Raw genomic sequence first — 9637 nt, 5'->3', positions numbered from 1 at the left:
ACGCACTGCGCTATGGAGACATGTTCGATTTATATTCAATACTAGAATTTATAGAACTAAATTAATAAAAAATATAGGATCTTCTTCCGATGCGCAGTAGTAAACGCAACGGGTATCGGCAGCCAGACGGGCCGCATGCTGTTCCAGAGAGCATAGTAAAAGATATATCAAAGAGCCAGACGTCTTAAACTACTTTCTCGAAAACGTTGCTAGCTCTTAGACTATGATTACTTCAAAATATTGCGAACAAAAAAATGTATAAACCGAAAAAATCTAATCGAATTATTTTATTAAAAAAATACGTTATGTGTTAATACAAAACAGGAGGGTATATTTTAAACAAAACACCACATACCAAAAAAAATATAAAGAATAACTGTTTCTTACTTTCAAGCTCAAGTTCCTGGATTTATTATTACATTTATCAATATAACTTATGTACAAATAAAAAAATTAATATTGCAAAGTAATAAATAAAACGCAACATAAATAAAACAAAATATTTTATTAATAATAACACTTAATGAATTTTATACCTTAAAAGTTGGTTAACTTTAATCTTAATTTTTTTTAAACCAGTACCTTTTGACAGAATTTTTCTGCAGTACTAAAATCTATTATTTACCTATCGTATGACGTTATTTTACAGGTACTCCAGTTTTTGGTACCCATATATACGAGATGGTATACAAACGTTATTTGTGACTAATATATACAACTCTCTGGCAAACTGTGCACTGAATATTAACTATGGTCTGGGTCAACATTTAATTTTCCCTCCAATTTTCCTCCACTTATTTTTAAAAAACAGGAAACACACGTAAAAACACAGTCCAAAATGCAAAATATTTATCATTTCTATTTGACATAATTTGATACAAAATTATAACCTATAATTTGGCAAGAGTTTGACAATTCTCAAAAATCGAGTTCAAACACATCGGCGTCCGTTTGTCGTTCATCGTTCCGTCAAATCAAGAATATTGAAATATAATCTGGCATTTTTGAAATAAACCAATAAAACTGGTTAATAAACAACAAGAGGAAAGAACAAAACGGATTTTTATATAAACCCATCCATAGTTAACTCAAAAAACATTAGAAACTTTTTTAGTGAAAAAATTGTATTGGTATGGACGTCATCTGCTTTTTTTTCTGTCATTGTCTGTCGACCAATGTTTGCTAAATTTGCTGGCGGATAAAGCCTGCTGTTCTACTCAGATGTTAGTTGTTCCGGTAAAAAAACAAAAGAATAACGATCTACTTCCAGTTAAACAGTGCAAAAAACTTGAAAACTGGAAAATAAATATTCTAAATTAGATCCTATAAACGTTGAATAAACCAGTTGCATCAACACCCTGTATAATATTCTCCAACGTAATCCACCACTGTATCCTTCACATTGCTGGCGTATTTTGTCCACTCTCTGCTCATCTATTAAATATGTGCTATGCTAGTCGGCAATGGGCTATATTTATAAAATGAGCAATAGGGCGCTTAATATTTTTGGTACAGAATGACAAGCGGCTAATGGTCGTACATAAATAATCCGACAAGAAAAGAGAGTAGAGGCACGTAAGTATGTATAGAACGGTTTGTTTTGATAAACTAGTTAGCCAGATAGATTGTCTCTGACAAAAATATTTCAAATTTTGTAATTGAGCGTTCAAGTGAAAATTGCAGTAAGTTTTGAGGACACTTTACTTCTCTACAACTTAGAATGATATACGAATATATTGATATTATAATAGGTATTTAGATTATTATAATTTTTTCTTTTTCTTTTGGATATATTGTCATCATCATCTTCATTTTCAGCGTATTTTCAATTATGATGTAGCCTCACTTACATACTCTTCTTTGAGAGTTGAGCCCATTGTTGTCTACTGTTGCCTATAACATAGGATACAACATTTTAATGAACAGCGCTTTCCATAAAATCAATAAAATGAAAAATATACGAAATAATATACATGTACTGATTTCTTTCGAAAATCGACAACTATGAAACTATGATCCCTTCCCCGACACAAACGGTACATTGTGAGACAGGAAATTGTAGAGAGAAACAAGCCCTATAACATAACATAGGATACAACATTTTAATGAACAGTAAAGTAAAGTAAAGTAAAGATTCAGTTAATTTCTCCCTTTTGCTGCCAGGGCTAATCTGAACGGGGCCTACTTTGTTTACGCGGAATCCGAACCGCGGTCCTCGGTTATATCATGGTCAATGGCCTAACGACTTAGGAAGTGTCTAAATCAACTCTTATTCACGAGATATCCGATCTCATCCGGCCTCGAACCGGCGCGGCGTGAATGAGCAGTGTGTTTATCAATAGATTTTACACTTTTCCCTTGAACAACAGCACGATACACAGTTTCGAACCGGTCACCCGTCCATCCACCAGTATCGCCTTACGTCGCTTAACTTCGGTGTTCTAATGGGAACCGGTGTTTCAACGTGTAGCTAGGCCGTTGCTTTTTTAATGAACAGTGCTTTCCATAAAATCAATAAATTGAAAAATATACGAAATAATATATATGTACTGATTTCTTTCGAAAATCGACAACTATGAAACTATGAGCCCTTCCGGACACAAACGGTACATTGTGAGACAGGAAATTGTAGAGAGAAACAAGCCCTATAACATAGGATACAACATTTTAATGTACAAGTTTCCATAAAATCAATAAATGAAAAATATACCAAATATATACATGTACTGATTTCTTTCGGTAAAATCGACAACTATGAAACTATGATCCTTCCCCGACACAAACGGTACATTGTGAGACAGGAAATTGTAGAGAGAAACAAGCCCTATAACATAGGATACAACATTTTAATGAACAGTGCTTTCCATAAAATCAATAAAATGAAAAAAATATACGAAATAATATACATGTACTGATTTATTTCAAAAATCGACAACTATGAAACTATGATCCCGTCCCAGACACAAACGGTACATTGTGAGACAGGAAATTGTAGAGCGAAACAAGCCCTATAACATAGGATAGAACATTGAAAAATATACGAAAGTACATTATATGTACTGATTTCTTTCGAAAATCGACAACTGCGAAACTATGAACCCAAGTAGCATCTATCTGACTTCGAACTTCAAGAACTAAATTCTGACCTGAAGCGACGTCAGACTTTGTGCAAATTTAGGTCGGGTGCTGGTGATACGACCTGTGACGTCGCTTTCCTATTAAAAGCGACGTCGTTGGATCCGAGTCGGTTAATGCCAACGATCTGTCGACGTACAAAATAACAACGTACCATTTTTATTAATTTTCCAACGTCGTTCTTAACGTCCAGGTTTCATGCATAGGTCATGTCTGGAAGTACACTTGCACGACGTAACATATATTTGAACTAACCTGACGTCTACCCGTTGTCCGAATAGGGATACGTCTCACTGATAATCCCTAAAGTGTAATCCAATTATATTTCTGTTGTATTTTATGTTCATATTTATCACCTAATTTACGTATCTCTATTTACGTCCGTAAATACAACCCGATTAAGTAGCATTTGCGACCTAATGAAAACATCATGAACATAAAATCTAATAAAAAGTTTTTGTAAACAAACTTAATTTTTTTTATTATGTCTAAAAAACACTAAAAGGCATTCATCTACATTTTACAGAAAGAGGTCGAGGCTTTTGCAAATAATAATAGTAGTAGTGATGTCTTGCCTCCACCCGTAAATGCTTTTTATCCGGAAGAGATGCTGCATTACACTGGTGCATCTTAATTTCATTTTAGCTTAGGGAAACCAGCAGACCCCATCCTCCTCCGACATGTGAGGTTAAGGCTTAAAAAAGTGGCTGCCCATTTTTTACGGAGAAAAACAAAAACTTCAAAATATAGTTGCACAAATCTACAAATCACTAATACGCAAAGTGAGGTTACGTGGCGTACGTTGGAATTATATACGTCATAATACGATTGCCGGTCATTTTAAAATCCGCCATTCTTAACACGTATCCGATTGTCAGCCATTTTAAAATCGTTTCTTGTTTTTAAAATTTATATTCACATTTCGATTTCTAGTATCAATATTGATATGGTTGAGTTTGGTAAACCAGCTAGAAAATTAAAAAAATTTTTACGAGTTACTTTTTATAGATATTTTTTATTTCATAAATCTACCTAATTTTGAAGGCGCTCACGTTGTTTTTCCGGAGTATTTTAGGTCGAGATATATCAAGAAAGTGACTTCCGTTGACAAAACTGATGTCTGGATTAATGATTCAGAATTATTAAATATGAAACTAGATAGGCACTTATACAGTTATATTCGAGTGAGTGATTATGAATCCATTTGTAACTTAGGTTGTTTGGTTAGGTTTTTTGCGTATTCTTGGTAGCGAATATGAAACCAAACGTAACGTAAGTGCTTAGCGACGAATTTAAGTAACTAAAATTCAACGTAATATGACGTTGGTAATTGGTAGAATTACATTCCCCTATTAGGTCAGATATCGACGTCGAGGCGACCCGAATCTGTATTCCCCATTTTAGGTGCAAATAAGGGTCGTCAGGTGGTCGATGGAAACGTTGGTACCCGACGTCGGGTTTATTAAACGCGACGTATACCCGACGTTAGATAACGTCCATATGCTACTTGGGAACCCTTCCCGGACACAAACGGTACATTGTGAGACAGGAAATTGTAGAGAGAAACAAGCCCTATAAACTGTTGGCTATGCGAGCCCAAGTTATCCCTGTTAATTTCCTAATATCATGGTCCCATCTCAAGTTTTATTTTCTTCTAAGTCTCTTAATCCCTCGTGAGTACATGCTATAATTTTTGTGGTCCATCTGTTGTCCGTTCTTCTTGCCAGATATCCTGCCCATTGCCATTTGAGGGATTTGACTTTGTGGATGACATCTATTACTCTATTACCTGGGTCTTTTGTCGTATCCACTCTATTCTTTTTATGGTCTCCTTGGTTATTGCCAGCATACACTTCGTTCTATTGAGCGTTGTACGACCTGCAGTTTTCTTATGATATGGCGTTTTAATCCAGGTTTTGCAAGGAAGTCCATGTTTCGCATGCATAGGTCATGACTCTTTAGAGCGGCATTCTAGATTTGATTGTGATTGAGTTCCGTAAGTACTCCATGCTAACTTAATTCTTCTATTGATTTTTGGTAGTGGAGATCCCGATGTATGTATTAGTTGTCCCAAACATATATATTCTTCTACTATTTCCCGTGTTGTGTTATTTGTTAGAATGTCTTTTCTTTTCACTAGTTCGTTGTACATTACTTTAGTTTTTGTTAAATTCATTTTAAGATCCACTTTATTGCTGGCTTTTGGATATATTATGTATTTCAAACATTTTGTTGTTTGAACTGTTTGAATTGAACGGAAAGAACGAAAACCAAATGATATTACCATTGAAACGCCTTTTGAATTTTAGGATGTCGAAATTGCGTTTTTTTGGCATAAACGGCAGTATCTTTTTTTAAGTTAACTTGAGAAGTTTGATTTTTTAACAGCTCCAAGAGACAGTAGTATATGGTTTTAATTTCAACTGAATACCTTCACGCGTTCCCGAGATAGTCTTGACAGACAGACAGACAACAAAAGTGATCCCATAAGGGTTCCGTTTTATCCTTTTTAAGGTACGGAGCCCCTAAAACTAACTCTTCTTTCTATTTTTTAGATTTTTTTTTTCCGGTTGCGAAAACCCAGGCATCTTTCTTTATATCATTTGGCCGCTCACCCCCACTCAGTCTACTCTACTATCCTTGATATTTTCTTCTTTTAGTATCAGACGTCACTTCTTTGCTATAAATAAATTACTTTACTGCAAAAATGTGTTTTTGCGTTGTTACATCCAATCCTTTTCGTAAAACCCGCGCCTACGCCTATGTGTTATGTACTAACGACAGTACCAAACAGAGCCCAGCTTCATTTTCATATTAAATTGTTTATTAATAAAGCTGTTTATCACTAAGTACAGCCAGCTTGCGGTAATTTATTTATTGTTCCTGATTAATTCTATTTTTTTCATTAACTTGACTTTGTCACATTTCATTTTTTCTCATAGGTTTATATTAGATTTGCATAATAATTAACTCAATAAAAAAAATAATTATATGTTGAGAAGTTTTCATCTCTTATTAATGTGGGTGTGTTTTATTATGTTGATTTAATTAACTTTTGTTTAGCTTTTTAACAGTTTATTAATATAGAATTTTAATTGTGTCGTTCAGTAGCAAAGATTGGTTCAAAATAACAGCGCATTTAGTTAAATTGCTGTTTAGTTTTAAATTAGTGGTAACATAAGGATAAGGATGGTGCATCTTCATTGGAAACATAGGAAATACATGCAAATTTTGAACTGTCCTATTATTATTGGTTCCCTGATGATTTTACAGCGATGTTGCCAAATCAAATGGTACCATCATATCTCAAACTTATCGATCCTCGAAAAAGCTAGCTGCGAGAGCGCTGAAGTTATGATCACTAAATCCCGCTTAAGATGGGCTGGTCACGTATGCAGGATGCAAGAAAACCGCCTACTGAAATCGCTTCTTTATGGTGAGCTTGTAAACGGTAAGCGAAAACCGGGTGGACAACTGAAAAGATACAAGGATATTTTCCATGAAAACTGAAAGAGGATAAGCATTCAGAATCCGTGGGATGAAGCAGCTCACAATAGAAACACAACTCTTATACAACTCTTCACACTCTTATATACAGGGTGGTCCGAATAGTATTCCGGAAACTTCAACAGCATATTCTACAGATAAAAATATGTAAAAAAGTTCGTATAAATGTAGGTCCTAAAATGTTTAGTTTCGGAGATACAGGGTGTAGAAATTTCATTTTTATTTCGATTTTTTCCAAATAATTTCTGAAGTAACGTCAATATTTAGATGAAAATTGGTGTCTGGGAGTTTTTTGACACGAGAAATTTGATTTTGATGTCAATATGACTCCTACTGGTAGAGGGCGCCACCTACATGTGTTGTAACTGTTATGAAGCGTAATAACTTTTTGGCCGTACCTGTATAAAACTACCGAGGGAAAAAATATACATCTCTGTGATTTTTACGTAAAAAATATCTCTTTGTAAAAATCGCTACAAGCAACCGTTCTCAAGATATTTAGAATGTAAATAGTCAATACATGCCATTATTGACCAAAAATAAACACGTTGAGTAGATAGTTATTTCACTGAAATAATAAATTTGGTCTGCAAAAAAAATTTTCTGCAAAAAAATTATGATAAAACAGTTTTTTTTGGTACTTTTGGTACAAACTTTTGGTACAAAAACATTTCAAATTTATGATCTCAGTCTAATAACTATTTAGTCAACATGTTTAATTTGTCAGTGATGACAGGTATTGATAATTTCGATTGCAAATATCTCGAAAATCATTACTCGTAGCGATTATTACCAAGAGACCTTTTTTACGTAAAAAGCATCGTAAATGTATAATTTTTTACACAGTAGTTTTATACAGGTACAGACACGAAAAAGTTATTACTCTTCAAAAGAGTTAAAGCATGTACGGTGGCGCACCCCAGTTAGAGTCATATTGAAATTGAATTAAAATCAAATTTCTTCATGCGTCAAAAACTTCCACACTACCAATTTTAATCCAAATATTACTGACGTTACTGCAGAAATTACTTGGAAAAAAAAAATAAAACTTCTACACCCTGTATCTCCGAAACCAAGCATTTTTGGACATACATCTATACGAACATTTTTACTTATTTTTATTTGCAGAATATGCTGCCGAAGTTTCCGGAATACAGTTCGGACCACCCAGTATATTTGGAAAGTGAAATTGTACAGGAAGATTATCTTTTTGGGTACACAACTTGATGTATTTAATTGTAAATACATTAATTAAAAATTATAATACGATAAAAACAATACTAATATTTGTTCAGTTCCAATAATATTTCACTTTAAACACTCATCAAGATCGTTTAAAGCACAGCATGTTTGTTTAGAATGGGATTTATGCAAATTTTATTGATTTTGTCTTACTGCTCTCTAGGCTAGTTACATCACGATCAGCTTAAAAAATGGTAAAGGACGTGTATAATTAAATTATTATCTCGCCGTTTGCATGTTAGTTTGGATTTATTTACGACTATCTAGTATGGCAGAGTTTATTCGAATGACACAGCTGTAAACAATGAAACTATGTTTTTTACACGGATATCTACAGATACTAGTGTTCACGGGTGTCCTAATATTCCGTGGACATAGAACTGCATACTATGTATTTTTGGAATTAAAATAAGTTCATTGGACACAATTTACCCCTATACAAAAGTGTTTCATTTGTCCGTTAGAGGGCATCAAACCATAAAAAATAAACACATTTTTTAAGATAGTTTAAGAACTGTTCCGATTTGATTGGAATTTTGGTTGCCTATGTTTTGCTTTAACATTTAACTGTCATAAAAATCAAGTAAAAATACCGGTAAAATAAGGGTGAAAACTCCAACTCCACCAACAACCGATTTTTTTTTGTAAAATAGTCCTCCTAGTATTTGCTACATTTTTTGTCTTGTAAAAATACGCCACGGTGCATAATTTTTCAGAACATTTTTTTAACAGTGTCAAAGTTAGATCATGAATTTTCTAGCTATGTGACACACTTTGAAATTAGAATACAAAAGTAATATCGTAATCGGAAATTAGACTGATATCAGAAATTCTATCTTAAGTGTATATGTATAGTAAACAAAAATATTTTTTTTTTCAAACGTCACTGAAGTTTTAATTTTAACGATGTGATAGACAATATAAAAAAGTAATTTTAACGCCTAGGCATAAAAGTAAAGCACTTTTACGCCTAAGCCATAAAAGTACGAAAACATATTATTACTGACATAAAGCGTCAAATTCAACAAGCGTAACCATAGTTTTTCGATATATAATTAACATACAAGGTATGACTTTTAAATCTTTTTATATTATTTAGAATGTTTGAAGTTGTTTAAAAACTTATTTGTGGCGTTTGAAAAAAATAGCATGTTCTATTCGGAGTAAAAATTACTTTTTGTGCCTCGACTGTATGTCGGAGTGGCTAAAGCCGGAACCCGATTAGGCCACACGCCACGCAACGCCACGCTATCCCACGTGAGCCTACGTGTTGCGACGTGGGAAAGAGTGTACAGGGTGGCTCAAATTCGACGCTCATCATTAGGATTTCGGAAACCGTAAGAGATACAGGATCGGTTAAATGGAGGCAACGTTGCGCAATTCGATGCCCAATAAAATTCTGTATTGCATTTTTATTTTTTTTGCATAAAATATTCTGGTGATAGAATTTTCTGTACGAAACGTCGGCAAATATCAAAGTGACTATATATAGTGTTTTAAGAGTGATGAAAGGATTTAATTAAATTGAAAAAAAAAATCAGGTCGGTATTTAAAAAAATTAAGTTGATGATGATCGCCAGAAGCCGAAACGTCAGAGTCAATATTTAATCACACAGAGTTAGAGAGCAGAAAAAGTGGCCATGAAAATGTGTTTTTCATTTTAAGTTATCTGAACAAATAAAGCCAGGAAACCATAGAAAACAAAATTGAAAATTGCGTTTTTTTTTTCGAATATATTCGGAAGTATTCGGAA

The 9637-nt window shown here is 33.7% G+C and overlaps 1 protein-coding gene across 1 annotated transcript in view; it reads left to right on the top strand.

Moving 5' to 3' along the window:
* Window positions 1-9637, top strand: part of LOC115882589 (cyclin-L1-like) — a 26211-nt gene that overhangs the window by 152 nt on the left and 16422 nt on the right. The gene's annotated exons all lie outside the window — the stretch shown is intronic.

The sequence above is a fragment of the Sitophilus oryzae genome, unplaced genomic scaffold (assembly GCF_002938485.1).
Source record: "Sitophilus oryzae breed Bouriz unplaced genomic scaffold, Soryzae_2.0 scaffold_1789_pilon_pilon, whole genome shotgun sequence".
Taxonomy (NCBI): Eukaryota; Metazoa; Arthropoda; class Insecta; order Coleoptera; family Curculionidae; genus Sitophilus; species Sitophilus oryzae.
This window is presented reverse-complemented; position numbering and strand designations above follow the sequence as displayed.